Source organism: Carassius gibelio, chromosome A9, assembly GCF_023724105.1.
Source record: "Carassius gibelio isolate Cgi1373 ecotype wild population from Czech Republic chromosome A9, carGib1.2-hapl.c, whole genome shotgun sequence".
Lineage (NCBI taxonomy): Eukaryota > Metazoa > Chordata > Actinopteri > Cypriniformes > Cyprinidae > Carassius > Carassius gibelio.
This window is the reverse complement of record NC_068379.1, coordinates 3398899-3423760: the sequence shown is the minus strand read 5'-3', so window position 1 is coordinate 3423760 and position 24862 is coordinate 3398899. Positions and strand designations below refer to the sequence as shown.

At 37.3% G+C, this 24862-nt stretch overlaps 1 protein-coding gene across 1 annotated transcript in view; it reads right to left on the bottom strand.

Moving 5' to 3' along the window:
- The window catches only part of LOC128019442 (NALCN channel auxiliary factor 1-like), a 139149-nt gene that overhangs the window by 17701 nt on the left and 96586 nt on the right, over positions 1-24862 (bottom strand). The window lies entirely within an intron of this gene.

Below are 24862 nucleotides of genomic sequence, written 5' to 3'. Positions count from 1 at the left end.
TTTATTATCTTTCTTTTTTATTGATTTTATCTTATTTGATAATTTTTTTGCGTATTTTTTGAAAAAAAATTTTTTTTACATAAATTGGATATGGAGGATATGGCAACATTGTTATGTAATGATCCATGAATGAAATGCATTTAACTGCATATTGTGGGACTGAGATCAAAGCAGTTGAAAATTTAAACATGCAAAACATTATGGATATGACAGACAATCGCCCCCTATATAAAAAAAAAAAAATTAAAAGTAAGCTGATAGTGCTGCGGTTTGTGCTGGATTCAGTGCTTAAATCACATTATTACATATTACTACACTCAATCATTCAAATGCAGTGTGCACATTTTCATTGTGGCTAGGCTGTGATTGGGTTAACAAAAGTAAATTGCAATTCATTCCTGGTTGCCTGGCTTGTTTACTCTAGGTTATACTGAATTAGGTTTATTGAACTAGTAGCACTTGTTTTTATTCATACAGGAAGCATTTCGTTCCAGATTACATGCTCGCCATCTGTTGATCTCTTATGGTCTCATATGCATGTTTTTGAGTCTCTCTAGGTAAAAGCGTCTGCTAAATTAGTTAAATGCCAGAGTAATATAAAATTTACACCATTTGTATATATATATTTTTTTTCACCTGTGCATATGTCTGATGACTTTACTAGCAATCATAGACTGTACTGAAAATAACCACAGTGCTGGATATTCTATGGAAACATCGCTAAAGTAGCAGAGCTGTGGTGTTTTGGGCTATATTGAGTGGATTTAAGGCGAGTAAATTATGACACAATGTTTGGTTTATGTTTTTTTATTTTTATCATTGTATTTGACAATTAAACCATCACTATTCTTTTTCTAGCACTTTATTTTACAGTCCTGTTCCTCATGTACATACTATGTACTTATTATAGTAATTACAATAAATATGTAATAACTAGGTACTAACTCTGAACCTAGCCTATGTAGTTACCTTGTATTACCAGAACTTTCTTAGATAAATACACTGTAAGTACACTATAAGTACATGTTAGTACACATACTGTAAAATAAAGTGCAACCGTTCTTTTTGTCCTTAACCCTACCTTGACATGCTGCTGCCATCTTTATTAAGAGGCAGGACTGGCTGTGCTGAACACAGATGGGTGTCACCTCAGCCCAAACCCACTCAATAAAGCTATAATATGTCAAGATTACAGTCAGCCCCTTGGCTTGCTTTACAATGAGAATCGATAGCTGGAGAGCCTTTAGAGTGACAAGATAAGAGAAAAACACAGAGGCCAGAATGAATACTGCCTGCTAAGAAGACAGAGCGGGTAAGAAAGTCAATGATAGATAGAGAAAGACAACCCCATTTTATAAAACTACACACTGAAGCATGCTACAGGGGGCAGAATGTTGGAGAGAGGCATGAACTTTGGATAGGAGCCTATTAGCTGGCAAATCGAGCGCATGCAAAAAACGAGAAGTGACAAAGTCCATGCTTTTGCAGAGTTGTTGGATTCATGGCCAAGTAAGGATTGAGTATTATACTAGAAGTGTCATGCATGGGTCAGCAGAAGGTTTCCTGTCTTACTGCATGCAGTGAGAGAGGAGAATGAAGATCAGGGGATGATGTGAGGTGATAAACTGAACTTTTGCTATGATTGTGTTTATGCCAAGATGTTCCTGTTCCATTATGTTGTACAAGGCAGGAACACTTCACATGAGCAGCCAGAAGAACAGGCACGATTAAATATTAAACATGACATTCAGTTCAGCATAAGCAAGGCTTATGAAAAGCACATTCATACACAGAGAACAAAAATGAGCTTTTTTTTCTACTGCAGCATTTCTCTTGAATACATGAAAATAATCGAAGTCAATATGAAATGGTATTTGAAATCTTCTGTAATACGTAATTGTGAAGCTTTATTTGATGCGAAATTCCAGACAGTCATTTTCTCAAATTGCGTTCACTGATTGTTCACACTAATAAAAAATGCTGTTTACTAAATGTTTACAAAAGACAGTTTTATAGTGTTAAGCCATATATCTATTTCATTCGCATACCATTTTGCATTTCGCCACCTAGTGGCAGACGTTACATGCAGTTTATTGACCGAATAAACATGAAAATTAAACAAATAATGTATGTTAAAAAATGAATCAATAATGAATATATGAAATCATTGACACAAAACAAATGACCAACAATACCTTTGAGAAAATAACACTGCAGGTTTTCAAGGGCTGATCAACGTAATTATGTAACAATTATTCAATAATTATTTTGGACATTATTCATATCTGAACATTTGACAGAAATGGTGTATAAAGGTTAACATTTTAGTGCAAACAATATTGTTAATTCTCACCTCACACTCATAGTTTCCATTAGAATACACAGTATTCATGCAGTAGATCATATTTGTTCTGCTGGTCACAATCATAGCCACAAAAGTTCACATATTTTAGTGCAACCGATGTTTAAATCGGATCCAAAAATCCAAATTCCCAAAGTACTCTCAATTTAAAACAAATGACGCCAAGGCTGCATTATGGGTCAAATATACAAACCCCAATATTCAGATCGTTGCTTGAGCCAATGTCCAGTACCAATAAAATCTTTTGCCATCTAATTTTCTGGTATTTACAGATGACATTTCAAAACCACTTTTCCCACAATGTTTATACAGTCTTTCAATGAACTGCCAAAAAAGAAATCAAGACAAGAAGGAGGTAACCTACCTTTGAGCAATTCTAAATATGAAGTATTGATTATATTCAAGGTGCCTTTACAATCACAAGCAACATGGCCACTACCGACAAAACCATGCTAGTGTTAGAAAGACAGATAAAAGAATATATAGAATTATAGATAGAAATATAGATGGATAAAATGACAGAATGGTCGATAGATGATATGTGCATCTGTATGTGTTATAAAATGCCATTTTGTAATGTTGAAAATATTTTGATAAGTGTGTCAAAGCAATTTAAGACATCTTTAAATGATAAAGGACTTGTTCATAGTTGAGGGAGAGCTAAGGGAATAGAAGACTCAAAGAAAAAGGCAGAAATTATGTTTATTAGATTTAGTGCTGCAGAGCTATGATTTGCTTTTCTACTACCGCCTTTCTTTCTCTCTCTCTCTCTCTCTCTCTCTCTCTCTCTCTCTCTCTTACTCTCTCTATCTCTCTGCAATGTGTGCCGCAGCAGGCACATGACAAATGGCCTAAGAGCCAAGAACTGTACTACAGCCTCTGGTGCAAGGTTACAACACATTCACACACACACGCACGCACACACACACTGTACAGTGCAGAGAGAAAAAAATTGCATGACGCAACACATACACAAAGACAATCCCATTCACTAAGCATTGGACAGTCTGTAATCAGATGAGTTTGTTACCCATCAACTGGTCAATTTAAGCATTGTTCAAGTGGTTTGACATTTCTCACATGTCTTTATAAGGTTTTTCACATTACTTAATGTCAGCTGATTTTTTGCTAGTTAATTGAACATGGATTCTGTGGGGATGGTGATGTGTGATCAGGATGAATTTGGTCAAGTGATCTGGTAAAGTAGGAGTATGATACAAATTCACACCATTTCGATTCGTGCTAAAGCATTTAAATAGACATACACACCCTGCAGCTGACATTTGGCAGAATAGCCAGTGTTATAAAGTAAGCCAAAATGTTCCCAAAAGGGAATCCAGACGATAAACCAAACAGCGAAACATGGAGAACACAGAGCTACAGTACCATCTGCTTATGGAGTGTCTCAACAGGTGCTGTTTTTACATTAGATGCACTATATTGAAAATAAAATCACATAAGCAAAAGAAACCGTGTGAATATGGCTAATGAGATTAATTAATTTAAACACAGATCACGGCACAGAAAAATAAAACGAATGATGGAACAAACAGCAGAATAAAAGGGCAAACAATAGATGCATAAAACAAATGAACAATAGAAAGAATGAAAGAATTAACAAAGATGTAAATAATGAACAACAGACAAAACTAAAAAACAACAATAGTATGTACTAGTAATAGATAGATAGATAGATAGTCAGATCAACAACATAAATAACAGATAGAATAAATGAGAAGAAAATGTTGTTTAGATAATGTGAATCCCATTAAAGAAATAGTGATTCACAGCAAATGAACTTGATGTTTCACTGCAGTAATCTTCAACGGGCATCAAAGAACCGTACGTGCATGTGTGTATGTGATTCTGTCTGTAACACACAACAGCAGAGCAGAATCAAAGCCACGTGTAAAAGGTAAGTCTCTTCAAAGCAGTTTAGTGTGTGAGGCAGGGATGTGGTTTAATTTAAAACGTCATTTAGGAAGAAGATCATGGCCTCTTTATCCCACACGCACAGCTCTGGCTCAAACAGGCGGACCAGGAAGCAATCATACTCTGTTCCAATTTGTGTTTATCGTGATGCTAATGCCATGTATGGATCAACCTGAACAGCATTCGTGAGGAACACGAGCCAGGGTGCAGGACTCGCTTTGGTGTGGACTCATGCATATTCAGTGAGACAGGAACAAGATGGCCAGATAAATACAGAGAGAGAGAGAGACGGCAAGAGAGGGAAGGCAAATTATATAAAGCAGGTTTGTTCTTCTACCCACACTGTACTTAACTAATAACATCCAATGCATCCTCGTAAGCTGTTTTAATGAGAAATCACAGAGCAGTGTTGACAATATATTTCCGCGATGGATGATTCTGTGTGCTCGTGATCTATACGCAATATACGCGCTACCGTCTGAGTAAATTAGAATGTCGAGGGAAAGTTAATTTATCTCAGTATTTCAACTCAAATTGTGAAACTCATGTAATTCAATGCACACACACTGAAGTAGTCTAAGTCTTTGATTCTTTTAATTGTGATGATTTTGGCTCACCTAAAACCCCACAAATTCACTATCTCAACAAATTAGAATATGATGACATGCCAATCAGCTAATCAACTCGAAACACCTGTAAAGGTGCTAAGGGGAGACACTGCAGGCAAAACCAAAATTGTCAACCTGTCAAATTTTGAGATTTTGGGCTTTTTAGCTTTTCATAAAGTGTTTTTTCAGACTAGTGGAAAGAAAAAAACATCCAAAAGACAATGTTAAGTGTTTCTTTAAAAGCACTTTATCTATTTGTGTAAATAGATTCCAATTACAATACACATTTTTAAAGGCCGTTTTTTTTTTTACCCTATTCACCTGCAGGGTCTCGCCTTAATGGAAACTCATAAAAATACCTGGTGGACAGTGAAGGAACGTCTTGTTTGCCCTCCATGTGAGCGTTCCTGTAAGGGTAAGACGTCAAGTGAAAACTATGAATTACTCACTTTCATGTCGTTCCACACCTGAAAGACCTTCATTCATCTTCAGAATATAAATTAAACTATTTTTGATGAAATCTGTGGGCTTTCTGTCCCCTCATTGGCAGCAATGCAACTACAACATTCAAGGTCTAGAACGGAAGGAAAGACATCATTAAAGTAATTCATGTGACTCCAGTGGTTCAACCTCAGATTTATAAAGTGACGCAACTAAAGCCCTGCATTTCAGCCCGAGCCCGACGGGCCCCGACTTATTTATGCCCCTCGGGCCGGGCTTCAGGCCAATTTTCACGTTATAGCTCACATGCGGGCCGGGCCTCGGGCCATTTTTGTGTTATCCTTCTATTTATATTTTTAGACATTAAATAAAAAAAATGAGAAGTTGACATCGACGATAGAAAAACAAACATAGAAAGACATTTCATAACCTCTGACATACTGACAGTCTCATGCACGCACGCTTTTCTGTCAGCGCGACCCACGATTATACTTCACTTATATCCACGTATTGTACTAGTAGCTATTATAAGCCTCTAAAGTAATGTAAATGTGAACAGCACGAGACCCTGCTACCGCGACTGTCAAGACTGGCTCGCTCTGTGTTTAGTGTCCCGTTAGCAACAGCAGCGAACATGTCTTCAGCGCAGCGGGAAGAGTGATAGAAGAGAGGAGGACTGGGTCAAAACCTTCCTCTCTGGTGGCTATTCTTTTTCTCCACGATGCTCTGTAAGAGACTGTTCTAACTTTTCATTTGACTGGACTTTATTTTCATTTAACTGTTGGAAACTAATGGAAAAAAGAATGGACATGTTCTGTGGTGCATTTTTGAGGTAAGATAATCTGCAAGTTTGTTTTTAATTAATTTAATTTGTTTAGATTGTAGGCTATTTCTCATTTCGTTTGCAGGCGCCGTTGCGAGCCTGCCTCAGTATTTTTTTTTTTTTACTCACTGTGGTTTAATAAATAAACATTTATTAAACTAACTGTCTGTGTGATATGCTTGAAGTGTTTTATATATGGATTTTATTGTAGCCAAGTAAAGTATTAGCGTTAATTTGAGAGGCTTAATTGATTAAATATGTTTTAGGCTACTTGCTGTCGGTTCGGCTGATTAACGTTAATCGTCATTTAAAAAAAAAATGCTCCAAACATTTTTCTAAATTAACTTGATAATGAAATTAAAAGAAACATAACACAAAACTGACCCATTTTTTAATTATTGCAAATAGGGCAGGCTTCTGCTGTGTAATTAAATAAATAAATAAATAAAAACACGGGCTTGTGTCGGACTCAGGCTGATAATTCTGATGAGCTGTGGGACACGGGTCGGGCTAGGGCCTGAGCATCTCGGGACAGGGCCGGGCTTGGGCCTAGATTTGAGGCCCGTGCAGGGCTCTAGACGCAACTGCTTTTGCCTGAGCAAAAAATATTCTTTACCACATTATTTCCAAAAAACACGGTCACAGGAGCACCACAACGTATGTGTGTTGATAAAGTGTGAACAAGCTTTTGATACTACTATTTTGGAAAAAAAGCGGTAATTTATTTATTTATTTATTTTATTTTTTGGGCATAAACAAAGCACTCGCATTGCTTCATAAAACTGAGTCTTAACCACAGGAGTCACATGGATTTCTTTAGAAATTTCTTTCCTACCTTTCTAGACCTTGAATGTGTAAGTTGCATTGCTGCCGATGATGGGACAGAAAGCTCTCAGATTTCATCAAATAATTTGTGAATTTGTGTTCCAAAGATGCACAAAGGTCTTATGGATTTGAAATGATGTGAGGGTGAGTAATTGATCACATAATTTTAATTTTTGGTTGAAATTACCCTTTAATAACATTGTATGTGTACTTACCCAGTTTTTGTTTTGTCTGTTGCCACCTGACCATTTTAATCTGTAGACAGAAAGCTAAACCGCGGCTACACCTCCTAATAGACTACAAAGGTGACTACAAAATGGTTGCTATAGTACCATCGAATAAAAAAAAAAAAATACACCATTACACCATTTTTCAATACACAATACACCATTTTTCAATACACCATTATATTCTATAATTAAAATCTATTTTCACACTCATCTTGGGTCTCTTGGCCCTGCTCCATCCCCAGCTCCTCCTCTCGTCCAGTCAGGATTTTGTCTGATTCCCCTTGATCTTTGATATCTGCAATACATTTATGTTGGATTTGTTCTGTTTACTCAAGGGGGGTTATTGCTGATCTCCCTGCTCTTATCCAAGCTAGGCTGCATGGACCCACAGGGAGCTCTTGCACAGAACAGAACCATACTGCCAATCAATGATAATTGTCAATTAGATTTGATGGTAGGGGCATGGGCGTGGTAGTGGGGGGAAAAGTGGACCTGACTACTCAGGGCCCCGTCTAGGGAGAGGGCCCTTTGAAATCCCATCAATTGTTTTTTTTTTTTTGTATATTTTTTTTTTTTTTGTAGCCTAATTCGAATTAATTGGGCCCTCCAATTGATGTCATTATTCATTTCAAAATATATTGATAACACCAACTGAGAGAATGAACTCAGTGTCAGACACTCTGGACCCCAACCCCATCAACCCCCAACCCCCAAATGGTTTAGTCCGCCCATAGACGGCAGCCGGTGGCAAAAAAGTAACGCAGTGAGTCTAGAGCCTTGGAGCCTGATCATGCTGTGCAAAAAGCCCAAATCGGGCTTTCAAAAAAAGAAAGACAGGAAGGAAAAATAAAGGAGGCAGAATGAGGGGAATCTGGGGCATGTTCAAGTTCAAAACGGTTCGCAACGTTTTGCTACGGTTTCCGGGTTGAACGTCATGTTTCCTGGAAACAAAAAGATGCAGTTCAGTCAGTGTACTGTTTGAGTGCATGCATTACTCCGGGATATTGGTTTGTTTGAACTCAGAGGGAGTGTCAGCCACATTAAAAAAAGTGAACAACTTAAGTCATTTGTGGATTAATGCGTATTAGAGATGCGAATCGTTTAAAACGTTTTAGTTCGATTTGGTGAACTGAATGATTCGTTCGCGAACCGGATATCCAGACTGCTTTGATTTGAACTCTCTCTCACAACAGACACTGAAGAGAAGACAATGCTGAATAAAGTCGTTGTTTTTGCCATTTTTGGACCAAAATGTATTTTTGATGCTTCAACAAATTCTAACGGACCCTCTGATGTCACATGGACTACTTTGATGATGATTTTCTTACCTTTCTGGACATGGACAGTATACCGTACACACAGCTTCAATGGAGGGACTGACAGCTCTCGGACTAAATCTCAAATATCTTAAACTGTGTTCTGAAGATAAAAGGAGGTCTTACATGTTTGGAACAGCATAAGGGTGAGTTATTAATGACATAATTTTCATTTTTCGATGAACTAACCCTTTAAAGGCATACAATTTCAAGGCAGCAACTGAATTAAGGTGAAACAGGTTTTTTTATTATTTATTTTTTTTACTGGTGAATAATTCACTCATTCATTCTATTTAATGAAGCAGTCAAACTAATTTGCAAAATTGGTTTGTGGTTCAGTCGGAATCATTTGTAATCATGCATACACAGAATCATTTAGAATGGAATGCAATACAGAGGATAAAGTGAAATATTTATATAAAAATCCACTAAAAATGAGCCTTAAGTACATCTTATCATTTGCCGGTAACGGGGAGGATCTATATTAAGATCAACACCTGAAGCTTGTGAGCACGAAATCTCTTTGAGTCATATGTCAGAAGATATTTTATTTTATTTATTTATTTATTTCGTGTTGTTTCAGGTGTTCTTTTCAGTCAATGCTCTTTGATGCGTTGAGTAGAGTCACCGCACTGGGTTTGTCAGCACTAATATTGCAGTGAAACAGTATTTAACAGCTTAATTGTGACCATGCAGAGTTATGACAGAAAGTATGCTTTCAATCTGCCAGCTCCCCTGTGAACTTATCCGGGAAATGACGGATTGCTTCTGTCAGTGAACACACAACACAGGGGATGCGTGACTCCACACATGCTCAGGGACTCGGTGGAAATCAATACGAACTCTGTCTTTAATTACCAGATGAATAACTCTGTAACAGTGCAGGCATATTAATAATAGAAAAAGTCATCCAAACTCTGGAGCCATTAGCGCCTAGTGTGCTTGGGCTAATGCATCTTTTTAATAGGGTGCGGAAGTGTCATTGCTTATGGAGATAGGCATCCTCTAAGACCCTCATCCCCTCCCTTCTCAAATGAACTGATCTAGAAGAATAGGCATGAGCAGAATTTCTTTTTTTTTTTTCATTTCTCAGTCTCTTTTCTAGTATAAGTGCACACACAGAGTGCATAGGCATTTAGCAGATGCTTTTATATGAAGACATTTGCAATACAATTATAATGAATGATTCACCCAGAGTAACCTGGGGTTAAAGGGATGACCAAAAAATGTAATTCTCTGTTATCATTTGTCTTTCCAGTTCACATTTGGTTATGTTAGAATCACTGGTGTTTGGGATTGTTGATGGCTTAATTATGTGTAATTTTAATCCTATTTCTTATCACAAATACAATTTTTATTTTTGTGACAAAAATCATGTTTTTATTTATTTCAAATATATTATTGTTGTTATTTTACTTACATTATTACAAGTCCTGGAATGTAGTGCACAGTCACATATGGACTACTTCACTGTTGTTTGCAATTGGTGATGGCTTAATTGTGTGACTTTTTTTTATCTTTTTTTTCTTATCACAAATACAATTTATATTTCAGTGCCAATAGGAATGTTTTGATTTATTTCAAATTTATTATTATTATTACATTTTTACAAGTCTTGGAATGTAGTGCACAGTCACATTGTATGGACTACTTCATAGTGTTTTTAAATTAAATTTAATAAAAATATATTAAATTATATTAAATTTTTTTATTATATTTTAAGTATTTTTATGTTATTATAAATATATATACCAGCTGTGACCAGAAAAACTACATTCTATTGTAAGTATTTTTATGTTATTATAAATAAATACACCAGCTGTGACCAAAAAAACTATAATCATTTTATATACTAATTTATATACAAATGTTTTTATTTGTTTGATAAAAAAAAAAAAAAAAAAAAAAAAAAACAGTAATATTGTGAAATATAAAAATGTAAACAACTGTTGGTGAAACAATATTTTGGTTATATAAAGTTCAAATGAACAACATTTTTTTAAATCAAATTATTAAAGTGACGTGACATTAAAGACTATAATAATACATTTTAAGGACATAAATGTCACATTTGTTTATTCCTTTCTGAATACAAGTATTAATTTCAAACAAACAAACAAATCTTTCTGACCCCATACTTTTTGTATTGCAGTCCACATACTGTACACAGTAGTGATGCACGGGTCGTCTCATAACCCGTGGGCCCCGCGGGTAACCCCCCACTAGTACACAGATCTAAATCCTTATATAAGAAACAGTAGTAAAGACACATTTGAACCTGAACAGTAGTAAAGATCGTCATACTCACTGAGTCTAACTCCACACTGAGAAAACAAGCTGAAGTGCAGGAGCACCAGGTCCCTGTGATTGCACAACTCTTCTTGCAACAGGGCCATGATGAGCCAGGCGTCGATATAGTTGAGGATACTGATGTCCACTTCCTGTAACTGGGCAAGGGCACCCTCAACAACCTTTGTAAAGATGTGGAGGGGACAAGGACAGCCAGAAGGCGATGACCCTGTACTGCCATGCCTGACCCTCAAAAGCAAACCATACAAAAGGTCTGTGTCAAGGGAGAATTGAGACATGAAAGTAAGGATCCTTTAGGTTGACTGCTGCAAACCAATTCTGGGGCAGGTGAAGTTCTTTTGCATCAGCATCTTGAACAGAAGCTTGTGAAGGGCTTGATCCAAGACATGCAGATACAGGATTGGCCGGAGTCCACCGCCTTTCTTGGGTATGATGAAGTCAGGCCTGTAAAACCCCTGGTTCATCTCAGCTTGCTTCACGCAAGACAGGTGTGTCTCAGACTGCCAACGAAATCTCGAGAACACAGCTGAACCTGGGAGGTCACCTGGCGATCTGAATCAAATAGCTGAGTCAAATTGTGAGAATGAGCCAGCGGGATATGGGGGGCACCAAACTCCTGCTAAAGGCTTGACATGCTAGCCTTGGTTTTGCTTCAGCGCGGGGCGGAGCAGCTCTGGAGGATGCAGGAGGGAACCCACGTCGACGAGCAGGCTGAGGCTTGGCCCGCAGTGGAGTGGTGGCTGGTGCCTCATGCCAGGGCAGGATGTGCTGGATGGCCTCTGTCTGCTTCTGTACTGCCGAGGACTGCTGGGCAAAGTCCTCGACAGTATCGCTGAACAGCCTAGTCTGGGAGACAGGAGCATTGATAAAGCATACCTTGTCGAAATCTCTCATCTCCATTAGGTTGCCACAAGCATGGACATCACCTTCCAGAGGGACTATACCTTGACTTTTGTCACCCGTAGGGTGAAGTCAGTCACTGAGTGCATCTCCTGCATTAACCTCGGGTTGGAATTACCCTCGTGCATTTCTTTTAGTGACTTGGCCTAGTGGACTTGCATGATCGCTGTGGCATGCAGGGCAAAGGCAGCCTGGCCCACACCACTGTAAGCCTCTCCACCTGGGGAATGTCAACTTAGCCCCTGGCCACCCCACCAATGAGGGAGGGAGCATGGAGACAAGCGGCATCTGGCCATAAAAGGGGACATATACGACTTTGTCAACTCCTCATGCACCTCTGGGAAGAAAGGAACTTGGAAAGGACACGGTTTTGAGCCACGCCCATGGGGGCATGCCCGGCAGAGAAGCTCTTATTGTGACTCTTAGATATCCCAGAGTGCCAGCCGGCGATCCTCTACTCGAGCCAGAGAGACCGGGATGGGTGACAGCAGAGGGTGCCACTCTTTTAATAAAAGATACGCTTACAATGAGTGAATGAGTCATCCAAGAACAGTGCTTCAGCATGTTGAATGCCCAGACACTGAAGACAATGATCGTGCCAATCCTCAGAAGACAGTTAACGACTGCACCTAAGAGGACAAGAATGCATCAGCATCTTTAAAAAGACGCGAACCAACCATGTTTAGGAAAACTGCTCTTTTACTGTATATGCCCAGGGGAATCGCTGCAGACAGGGACAACACTGTTCACACCGTAACGCCAACCGAGAACAGCTTCCGGTCAATAGATGGAAGGCTTTGTGGAGAACACTCTCCATCCACTCAAAAAATCTGAAGATTGGATGCACCTGTCACCTATTTATACCTATATGTATGGGGAGTGACTCAGGCATGCAAAATCTACTAGCTGAATTTCAATCAAGTTTTCTCTTTTTTTGAAAAATTGAATCTCAAATAATGACGTCACGACATAGCTCATAGTGACCGACAGATAGGGAAACAGTTAAACCTAATAGATATACAGTTTTGACAGTATTTTGTTTGCACTATTTCTCTTGTTGAAAGATTTGATGTATCTTGCATTAAACTGGTTTTGAACGTACGACCTCACAGTTAGCAATCAACTTCATCCAGTCCACCACATCACCACTTCACATAAGGCACCTATAGTAGTTCATCATCCTACATTTTTCGAGCACAAACCTAAAAATGACATTCTGAAGATAAAATGTTTGCAGTTCATGAACCTTCATGAGCACAGGCATAAACCTTTTAAAAACAGACACTTTCTCTACAAATGAACAGGATGAGATGATAATGGAAAGCACAAATTCATAAACCCTGCAGTTGAGGTATGACGTAAGACTTTAGATAAACTGTCCATAATATGATTTGTCTCCATCTGAGGGTTTGGTGACAAAATTCAAATGGTGAATTAGCATAGGTATATTCATTTTATTATACTGCCAGTGGCGAGCAGAGGCCCCAGTGACACTCAAATGTTTCACAAAGCAGTCTGAGGGCGGGTGCTTTGACACACTCTCACAGTAAGAATATACCTCCTCTGGACACATCATCTGAATTTCACATTATGGGAGTCACTCCCATATTCATTGCTTGCATTCATTTGTTCCACGTGAGGGCATTTTAAATTGTAATTTATTCCTGTGATGCAAATTTAATTTTTCAACATCATAACACCAGTCTTCAGTGTCACATGATCCTTCACAAATCATTCTAAAATGCTGATTTGGTGGTCAAGATGTAATATAGTAAAGCTTGAAAACAATGTATACTGTATATACAAAAATTCCAAGCAATATATATTTATTATAAATATAATGATTGGTCTTGTCTTTGTTCATATTTAAAGCTGCAGTCAGTAACTTTTGACACTCTAGCGCTTAATAAACAGAACTGCTTGCGTCTTGCGGAAGAACATCGTAGCCGGAACTACTTCTCTCTGTTTATATCTATGAAGAATCACAAAGGTACTGCGGTACCCCCGAAGCAATCTAAAATAGTCCGAATATAAACACTTATTATAGGTGCACCCTAGTGATAAATAAAGTGATAATAAAGTGACGTGACGTTCAGCCAAGTATGGTGACCCATACTCAGAATTTGTGCTCTGCATTTAACACATCCGAAGTGCGCACACACACAAAGCAGTGTACACACACACACACGCACACACGCACACACACACCCGGAGCAGTGGGCAGCCATTTATGCTGCGGCGCCCGGGGAGCAGTTGGGGGTTCGATGCCTTGCTCAAGGGCACCTAAGTCGTGGTATTGAAGGTGGAGAGAGAACTGTACATGCACTCCCCCCACCCACAATTCCTGCCGGCCCGGGACTCAAACTCACAACCTTTCGATTGGGAGTCCAACTCTCTAACCATTAGGCCACAACTCCCCTGATTCAGGACAAGCTAAAAACACGGTTTGGAAAATGGATTCATGGTGTACTCACTTATTATATACATGTACATTTTGTAAATTTTGAACACATAAAAAAGTTACGGACCGCAGCTCTGATTGGTTGTTTCTTACCGGGAGCGATGCATTCCTGCAAATGGCAATAGGACACTGGGAGGAGCTTGATTTTTTTCACAGATTATCTGTCTCATATTCTACTGTCAGGACATAATGACAGGTTTAACAAATATGTAAAAATACATTTTTACAAAAGTTACCTACTGCAGCTTTAACTATTTATATATAGCCTCCTGTATTAATAATTGTGTGCAGCAAATGAAAACAGACACAACACACTTTTAAACAATATTTTAAGCAACTTATTTTTTTATATTTTAAGACTTTTAAGCAATATACACTTTTAAGCAATATATATATATATATATATATATATATATATATATATATATATATATATATATATATATATATATATATCAAATTAAATATATAAATATTTATTTTTATAAATAAAATACATAAATACAGCTTAATGAAACAAAAACAGTTTGTCTTCATTTCAGGCTGCAACGAAACAAAATGTGTTTATTTTAAAGGGGGATGATTATTTTCTATATCCACTTTATTTCCTTCAGAAAATGCTAATCAAGCTTTCCATGCTTCTTACAGTCCCTGAAAAAGTATATTACATTTATTTGTATGTTGGTGAATTTTCTAGCAGACGATTAAATACCTTATAATACCTATAATAGTGTTCATATAATTATACTACTAATTAATTAATTCGGAGGCTGAATAGGCTAAATAACCTCAAATCTCACTGAAAGTATAATTACAGTAATGTGTAAAAAAAACAAAAAAAAAACAAAAAAAAAAAAACCTTCTGATGTTTACTCTACAATACACAAACACAGTCGGACCCTGTGATACTTTACGACTAATTACATTGTAATGGACAGAAAGACATTTCCAATGGACCACAAAAGGTTTATTTTTGAATAATATATTTTATTTGGCAACCTCAATCCTCATTCACTTCCAGTATATCCTTTAAAAATGCTAAATGTTCCATGGAATGACATGTTTGGGTGAATGAGTCATTTGTTGATTAATTCCAGACTATTAAAAAGTCTGTACAAGACGTACAGATTTGGGTCAATTAAAACTAAAATAACTTTCCAAAAGAGCGATGGCTGGTGAACTTTAACATTCTTCGCTGATCTCTCCATAAAGAGAGTGCTTTCATATTTTCAGACCCAGGGACTTCCAGAGAAATCTGCTTCTGAGATAATGGCACTGCACAGTGTTTTAGCAGAGGGTGAAAGAGAGTATAAGAACCTGTCTGCATTGGTGTAGATCCATGAGGCCCACGGAGAACAAAAAAAAAAAAAAAAGAAAAAAAAATTACTACATAGCTGGATGACAATTTCCTTCCAATTATCTATGATAAAACTTATGAGGCGGTGTAACCTTGTAAAATATTTCTCTCTATTAATCACCAATGATCAAATAATACTCCCTACCACCAGACAGTGAAAAAAAAAAAGCCATTAGGAAACTATACTTCTGGCTCTTAACGTGCATTATGACACCTGCGATATTTAATGAAGGACCCTAGGATTAAATAGGTCTGTTATAAAAAAAAAAAAAAAATGCCAAGTCAAAAAATTGCCAGTCAACCTGTTACATTTCCTGTCTGCTACAGTTTTGTTTCATTTACACACTTATTGACTGACCCTGATAGAGGCAGTATACTATAGAGCAATGGGTCTAAATTCCAATCCTCATGACCCCCAGCTCTGCACATTTGTATGTATCTCTTATCACGTCAGATGTTTGTTCTATGCAACCATAAGTGTCCTGGAGCTCTACTCTAACCAGCTGATGATCTGAATCAGGTGTGTCAATGCTGCATTTCACGCCATGTCACAATTACTTCGAGCTGTTCACACCCTTGGACTAACTATTTTACCATCAATGCCTAAACATGTCGGAAAAATGAATCTGAGGTGGTAAGTTGTAGCTCTCAGAAAACTCCCAATTCACAAGTTGTAATTACTAGTTCTATGAGGATGTGAACTCTTTTTACAAGGTGGTATCTTGGAATCACGGTAATTACGATATGGTGTGAACCACTAGTCTAGAGTGCCATGTTGAGTGTACGAGGTACATCCCTCTCTCGGAAGCACATTTCGCAGATTTTGATTTTCAAAAAGATTTATTATAAAATTGTATAATTTTTTCCCCCCAAAATGCAATAAATCCATGATACTTTTTTTTTCTTTCTCAAAATGCAATTAATCCATTAAATCAATATGGAAGTAATTTTCTATATTGGAACTGATGAAAATGCATAACATAGTAAGTTGATCCACATATGACAGCCTCTGAACTTGGTCAATACTAATTGTGATTGTGACTGTGATTGTTTGTTACCATTTACAGTGCGTGGAATGGTGCGCTTTGATTGGTTGTTACAGTTTACAGTGCATGGAATGGTGCGCTGTGGTTGAGCGGATATATTGCATTCTGCAAAAAAAGGGAGACTAGCGCTTGTCACGGTTTGGTAAAAAAGGGTGAAAACATGACCAAATAACTCTGCGAATATCGCATTTTGTGTAAAATTAAATATTGTCAACACAGCTGTTTTCAACATTGATAATAATAAAAAATTTTCACTGAGCAGCAAATCAACATATTAGAGGGATTTCTGAAGATCATGTTACAGTGAAGACTTGAGTAATGATGCAGAAAATTTTGCTTTGCATCACCGGAATAAATCATTTTTTTTTTTTTACAAATATATTCAAATAGAAAACTGTTATTTTAAATTCTAAAAATATTTCACAAAATTACTTCAGTCAGTCATGGGGGACCAGAATCACTATAGGTAAAATTTAGCCCCAGGACTAGTATTAACTCTTATTCATATAAAAACACCATCAACAGCAAAATGATTAATAAACTAACAAAGCACAAATTAGATGAGGTTGTTGCTCCTGCAAAAATATCTGCATTCCCAGCTTCCTCTTATCCAGCCGTGACAATGTGGTGTATAACACTGAAAAAAAACAAACAAACAGGAGAGCAGATCTGCACAGTCACAAATCCCATTTGATTCCATTCGATTTCGTTATGCAAATGCACTGAAGTCTGTGCATGCATGTCATTATTTTAGTTTATAAAAGGAAAGCAGAACCTTAAGACAAACCTGACCAGAAAACAGACACTATTCTACAAGACTTCACTGTCTGCCAGTTCTTATTGACCTAGTATTGACACGTCCATAACTGCTGGCAACGACAGATATGAATATTGATGATGTGTGCCTAATCAAGCTGTAATGACACATGTGTCTAAACATGACGCAATGTTTGCGTCAATGCAAAGGTTGTTGAGTTTCAGATGAAGAAGTAATCACAGGTGCTGCCTTTCACAGTGCGTCCTGTCCAGCTGGGATTTCTCATGGTGGAGGATAGATGTCATGTTAATAGCACGGTGCATGTCAAGTTCATCAAGCTAATTTCATAATTAAGGCAAACAAATGTTACTTCCCTGTTAGTTTGCTTACTGAAAAATAAATGTCATGCTGGAATCAAGTATAAGACTCTTTAATCTATCACTCTTGTTTTTGACCATCAGTCACACACATATGTAATAAATATAATAATAATAGTGGAACACTGATAATTGAAAAACCTGGAATAGCAGTTACATGCTGAACTATCTTCCTTACATGGGTTGTACTCTGGCATGTCTCCAACGTGGATAAATCTAATATTTTAAGGAGTATGTGTGAATCCTATACTTAGTAATAACAGATTCTAGTCTACGTCTTGGAATACATGACCAAGAAAAGAATGTTCACCAAATATTGTCATCTGAACAAGTAAGTAACATGTTTGCCATGTTTGTTCTGAACAACTAAGGAAACAAAAAAGAATTACAATAAATTGCGCTACCAATGGTGGTTTAATCTAACGATCGATTAGCTCATATCACATCAAACCCTGCAAATTATTATAATTGTTATAGTTTATTCTCAAATCATTAATGTTAAAGGAACATTCCACTATATTACTCCTCTAGAGTTAAACAGTTGAGTTTTGCCGTTTTCGAATCCATTCAGCTGATCTCCGGGTCTGGCGGTAGCACTTTAGCTGTAGCTGTTTAACTCAAGGGGAGTTGGAAAATGAGGGTTCCTTTAAAGTCAGCATTATGTGACTATGAGTATAGTGTGTATTAGCGTGTAGATTTCAGTTTCTTCACAGTCTAATGATTAAATATCCATCTGTCACACCATTTGAATTTCATACCAGGAAAATCTCTTAACCCTAAAACCACAACTAAGTTCCCTTCGAACTGGTTGTCTTTAAAATACAAATGTTGTGTCATCCCAGGCTATCTGTAATAAATGTGTCAGAAGCACATTTAAAACTGGAATCTAATTTAATTTCATTCACATGTGTTTCATATAATCCTTTCTGGATTACAATCCACCATTAAAATTATTTTTTTGTCATTTAATCATTCTAGCTGCTTTAAGAAAAGGCTACAAAATGATCCACCAAGTGCAGGAACCTTAAATGCCATGGCCTACCAGTTGGGACAACTTCTTTATGTTTACAGACATGATGCAATGACACAGCAACGTGCTAAAATTTCCAGTGAAAAATCAAACAAACAAACAAAAAATAAAAAAGTTACGGACACTAGCTTTAAGGTAGGGCAAATGAGCATGTCCTATTAAACATCCAGCATGGCTGATAATTTAAAAATAAATTCTGAAATATATGCAGATAACTGTAGACACTATATATCATAAATCCCTAGAATACCTTCCTTGTCATGATTAAAAACCTCTTTAGGGAGTTTTTGACCCTGAAAACAAATTATTTTAAATAAGACCATCAGCTCACAGTTGTACAAAAGAAAGAAGCTGGACGTTTCATTAACTCTTGGTTAATTAATAGTGTAGATTCTTAGATTCTAAAAGTAAAAAACCCAACCCAACTGAATTAACCATCATATGCACACAAAAGGTTAAATCTTTTGTGTGCATATGATGGTTAATTCAGTTGTCCAATTTTGTCCAATTCCCAATCCTCTTTCTTTTTTCCTGTATTTACAGAGATCACAGGTAAACACAGTTCAATATCAAGCTCAAGCATTTTAAGAAGAAAGTGCTTTGGTTGTTGAAAAAGGCTGCCAGGAGGCAAATAAGAATTAGTGCTGGGCTATTTCACATCAACCAACATAACCAATTTTCCCCTCACCCAAACACAAAACAGTTTTACAATAAAGGGAAATGGACAGTTAACCAGATTATATGCATAGTTACCCGTCATATGAAAAATAAATAAATAAATAATGCAGTGCACAGAAAGACAGCTGACTGCAATCAATACCTGCCCTCTCTCTCAGTTAATACATCTGTCAATCCCAACATGGGCTCATAAGAATATGTACTTTTTTTGCAACACTGACATTCCACACCATTAGCAGAGATCAGTTAATATGAGCAAATAGAGGAATACATTTGTTCATGATCAGTGTTTAGCTAATAATATTTGAGAAAAAAAAGGAAAAAAAAAAAGAAGAGAGAACAGTAAATATGCTGACCTAAATCGTTGGTGGTTTATGCATAAAAATAAATAAATAAATCATAAAAAAACCTTAAAATGATTTCTGACAGCATATAAATGTCCAAATGCTACTGTACTGCCCTGTTCATTTACAATAAATAAATAATTCAAGTTTCCGACAAAATCAATATTGTATCTGGTTGGTATTGAAAGTAAATTTTACTTTTTACGTAAAATGCGATATTCACAGAGCCATTAGGTCATGTTTTCTCCCTTTGTATCCAAACCCCGAAAAACGCCAGTCTCCCTTTTTTTCAGAAAAACCAATCACAGCGCACCATTCCACCTACTCTAAACAGTAATGCCGGTGCTCAGAATACACCCGGCATCCTAGTTTTCCTCGTATACTTTGTACTTTATGATCAACCAACAAGGGCTGCACAATAAATCACATGTGATTGTCATGCGCATCTCGTCAGTATAGCTGGTTCGGTGTATAGTACCGATAAATCTCCATCACATGCTTTCAGATTATTAATTATTCAGATGCATTTAATACACAGAGCCGTAGATCAGTGATAAGCTGCACTGCATCTCGTTCATTAGATGAATCACATTCGATTATGAACGCGATATTGTGTAGCTTGTCAGTGTTAGTGTTTTTATTATTACATTTATGTTTTTGTTAATGCAACACATAGCACTAGTAAACTAAATTAACGTAACATGGCAAAGATTAATGCAGTTTTAGAAGTTGAATGTAAGGCAAAATGTCATTTTGGAATTTCTGTGGTCTAATGTGATGTTGTTCATGTTATTGTTCATGATGAAATAATTCTATTGTTGTAATTAATTTATATTAACAAGCATTAACAAGATGAACCATTTAATTCATTTCGGAAGTGATGACTGATTAATGTATTTTTAGTCCAGTGCCTGTATATAAGATATTAGATTAGTATTGACCAAGTTCAGAGGCTGTCATATGTGGATCAACTTACAGTGGGGCTGCATGTGTGAGGGAGAACCACAGTGGACAGTGAGTCATCTCTCGAGACGTGAATAGATCCACTTCCACTGGGCCGAACCTCTGACATATTGACTCCACCACCTCGGGATGGAGTCTCCATTCCCCGGGCCTCAGCCCCTGCCTCGACAGGATGATTCTGATTCCCTGGGATGTATGTTGCTCTGAGAGACAACAGTTTTCCCTGGGACCAAAAGAGGATCTGATGCGCCAGTCTGCATAGAGGGTGAGACCTCAGACCCCCTTGATGGTTTATATAGACCACCACTGAAATATTGTCCATCCTCACAAGGAAGTGATATGAGGGAGGCGTCTGTCGAGATGGCTTTCCCCTTGGTTTTCAACCACCATTGCAAGGGCCTCATGTGCAGGAGACCGAATGGAATGATATTGGATGCTGCTGCCATTAAACCTAACACTCTCTGGAAATGTTTTACATGTTAAATGTTTTTTTTGATGGCCTGGACTAGCTTTATCCTGGTCACCGTGGCCAGGATGGATTCAATCCGTGCAGGAGACAATTGTGCCCGCATCGTGACCGAATCCCACACCACTCCAGGACAGGGTTCTCTGGGCTGGTGCCAACACGCTCTTTTTTGTGTTGAGTCTCAACCCCAGGCTCTGGATGTGGGCAAGGACAACATCTCGATGCCAAACTGCAAGCTCTTGTGACTGGGCTAGAATCAGCCAGTCGTCAATATAATTGAGAACCCTGAGACCCTGAAGCCTCAGCGGTGCTAGAGCTGCATCGAGGGGAGAGAGCTAGGCCAAACGGAAGAACCCCGATATTGGTACGCATCTTTTTCGCAAGATTTTATTTGTGAGATTTAATTCGTGAGAACCTCAGAAACTTCCTGTGAAATGGAAGGATGGAAATGTGGATGTATGCGTCCTTCAGATCTATCGTGATAAACCAATCCTTGGATTGAATTTTGGTTCTCAATGATGGGAATAGTGAGCATCTTGAACCTGACTTTCCTCAGAGACCGATTCAAGTGCCTGAGATCTATTATTGGACGCAAACCCCTAATCTTTCTTGGGAACTAAGAAGTAGCGGCTGTAGAACCCGGACTCTCTGTTTGGAGGAGGAATACGTTCTATAGCCTCCTTTACCAGCAGAGAGTTTACTTCTTGTTCCAATACCCGACTCTGCTCTGGGTTGACTACAGTCCAGACCATGCCGTTGAACTTTGGTGGGTGGGAACCGAACTGTAGTTTGTACCCATTTTGAATGGTGCGCAGAGCCCAAGGAGAAATATTTGTGAGATTTTTCCATGCATCGAACTACTCTACTAAGGGGACCAGCCTCTAGAGGCAGGCCTCGGGTATTAATCGGGATTTGTTCTTGGCCGCCTGAAGCGGGTATCTGGCAGGGTTCGAGCGAAAACGGTTCTCGATGTGCGGACGCGAATGCTGTCTGGCCTCAAGCCTGTGGGGGACAGTGCAAAATTAATTTATTCAGTTTTAGAACCAAACTCTTCAAATATATATATATATATATATATATATATATATTATGGCTGCACGTTTTCAAGTTTTTCATTAACCGTTAACCGAGGCCCTTAGCGGTTAATACTCGGTTAACCATAGTGTGCGCCAGGGTTTCCGTTGTCCGGTAATTGCCGGACATTGGCCGAAAAAAAAAATGAAATATCCGACAAAATTTAATCTCTCAGGTCAAATTGTCCTATTAAAACTGCCTAATAATCCCGTCCCCTAACACAATCTGAATTTGACAATAAGCCTAAAATGTATAAAGCAAATATACACCGACCTTTGGCTATGTTATAAAGGAACAGGCTCTAGTAATAGTTATGTAACTTCCCGTGTTTAGGCGAAGGTAACAAGCAGGCTCCATGGCCGCCTCGCTAAGGCAATGACTATGTTTGACAGGTACAATATTTGAAAATCGATAATTATTTTTTTTATTTTTTTTATTACATTTATATCTGAATTTATGTCAACCTATATACTTTCAAATATCAAAATGTCATGAATTCATATGTATTTGAGTACAAAATGACATATAAACATATTTTCCTATTATATTTTGCCTGGAAACGCTTCCAACAAGGTGTCGGTTCTATTTCTAGCATGCACGCGTCGAGCCGCGCCTGAGCCGCGCTATATATATTCATATATATATTAGTGGAGTTTGTTTTGTCTTCTTGGATTTAATTAAAGCAGAGGTGTAGGTGCTACACAGGGTTTGGTAGCTCAGGGTTTGGCAGAATTTCCCATATGGAATTGTATAAGTATGTTGTGAACACTACTTATACAATGTTCTCTACTAATGCACCATTTGTTGTCAATATATATTTAGAGTTCACTACCTTTTATTTGTGTATGACATTTTATATAAGTAAATCTCCTAACCCCATTGACAAATCAGAGTGGGCTATCTATTGGAAACGGCACACTGTCCATGTAGCCCACCTCTGTGAACTCTGTTCCTTTAATATATCTCCCCTCTTAATATGCCGAATTAAAGCTCTTCAACCTTTCATATCTTAGTAATGCTGGCCCTGAGAGCCCAGGTCTCTGAGGGATGGGATCGATGTGGAATAGTTAAGCAGGCACAAGCACGGGGGAGACGGCAAGAGAAAGAGAGCGAGAGAGGGGTTATTAGTCTTCCACATTATCACATAACATACAAATGGTTGGGCGTGGCACACGGGGTGAGCGGCCCGGTGAAACGCTCTTTTATTTTCTTCCTCTCAATCACCCCACTCCTCATTGGCTTTCTTCACACTGTCATGGCTGTAAATCAGCCTGTGGATCAAAACAGAAACCTGGAGCGCACCCAGAGGATCTATGGGCTCCACAGGGGAGATTTTCATTACCACTATTGGTTTTTCTATAAAAATTATGTCTTCCGGGGCAACCAATGCCTTTAAATACATGTTGGCTCAGAAGCACAATGTGTTATACTTAACTTTAATTAAAGTGAATGCCCTGCCATGTCCTCTTACTTTATAAAAACAGCTGCTAAATGCTTGTCTAACATAGGTGGAGCAATTACATTGTTTTTTGTTTTTTTGTTTTCTCCAGAGACTACTGCAATATTTTTTTTTTATTTATTTTTTTTATTTTTCTTATATAAGCTCTATGTGCTATCAGAAATGGAATGTAATAAATGGAATACAATCACATGGAGATTGCGACACAAACCATTGTTTACATTTCTGTCTGGTGTTCTTAATGTGCTTAAAAACAAACCATGTTAAAATTAATCAGTCAACACAATTGCTGAGCATTTTATTCTTAAAACTGCATTGTACCAAAGACAGTCCCAAACACGCAACTTTGTCATTTTTATTTTTAAACACACTTTTTTTTTATCTGCGGACGTGCAGTAGCTAACCTAATTTATGTCCTAATTTGCCCAAACTAATTTAAAGACTATTTCAACAGAAGTAAATGAGAAATTAAAAAATACAAATAAATAAATAAATAAATACCAACATCAACAAAAATGCTAGGCATTAATATGAATATTAAATAATTGTAATAAAAGAAATGCATCAAATCATATGAGCATCACAACTTTTGTTGTGACGAGGCAAGGAAGTTACGTTGTGACAACTGTAAAATTGAAATTCCTGTATTCATTGCTACAACCATGCCTGTCAGTAACTGTGATGTGGGAAATGCTATCAAAAATAGCAACATTTACAATATTAACAAATATTATTAAACATATTTACATACATGAAAGCATTCAAGTCCGGACTGAGCATCACAATAATGTGTGGTATGTGAAAGATGTGTGATTGCGGACAGAGGACTTCTAGAAAAGTTTGATTCTTACATTTTACCAAAAAAAAAAAAAAAAAAAAAAAAAAAAAAAAACAATTATATGTATATAATATATTGTATATATATATATATATATATATATATATATATATATATATATATATATATATATATATATATATATATTGATTTGTTTTATTTCATTTATTTTTTGCTTTGTTTTTAAACTATTGAGAAAGTGAAGTGTTTTAAAAATTATTTTTCTAAAAGTCACAAATATCCTTATTTGAATAAACACTTAAAA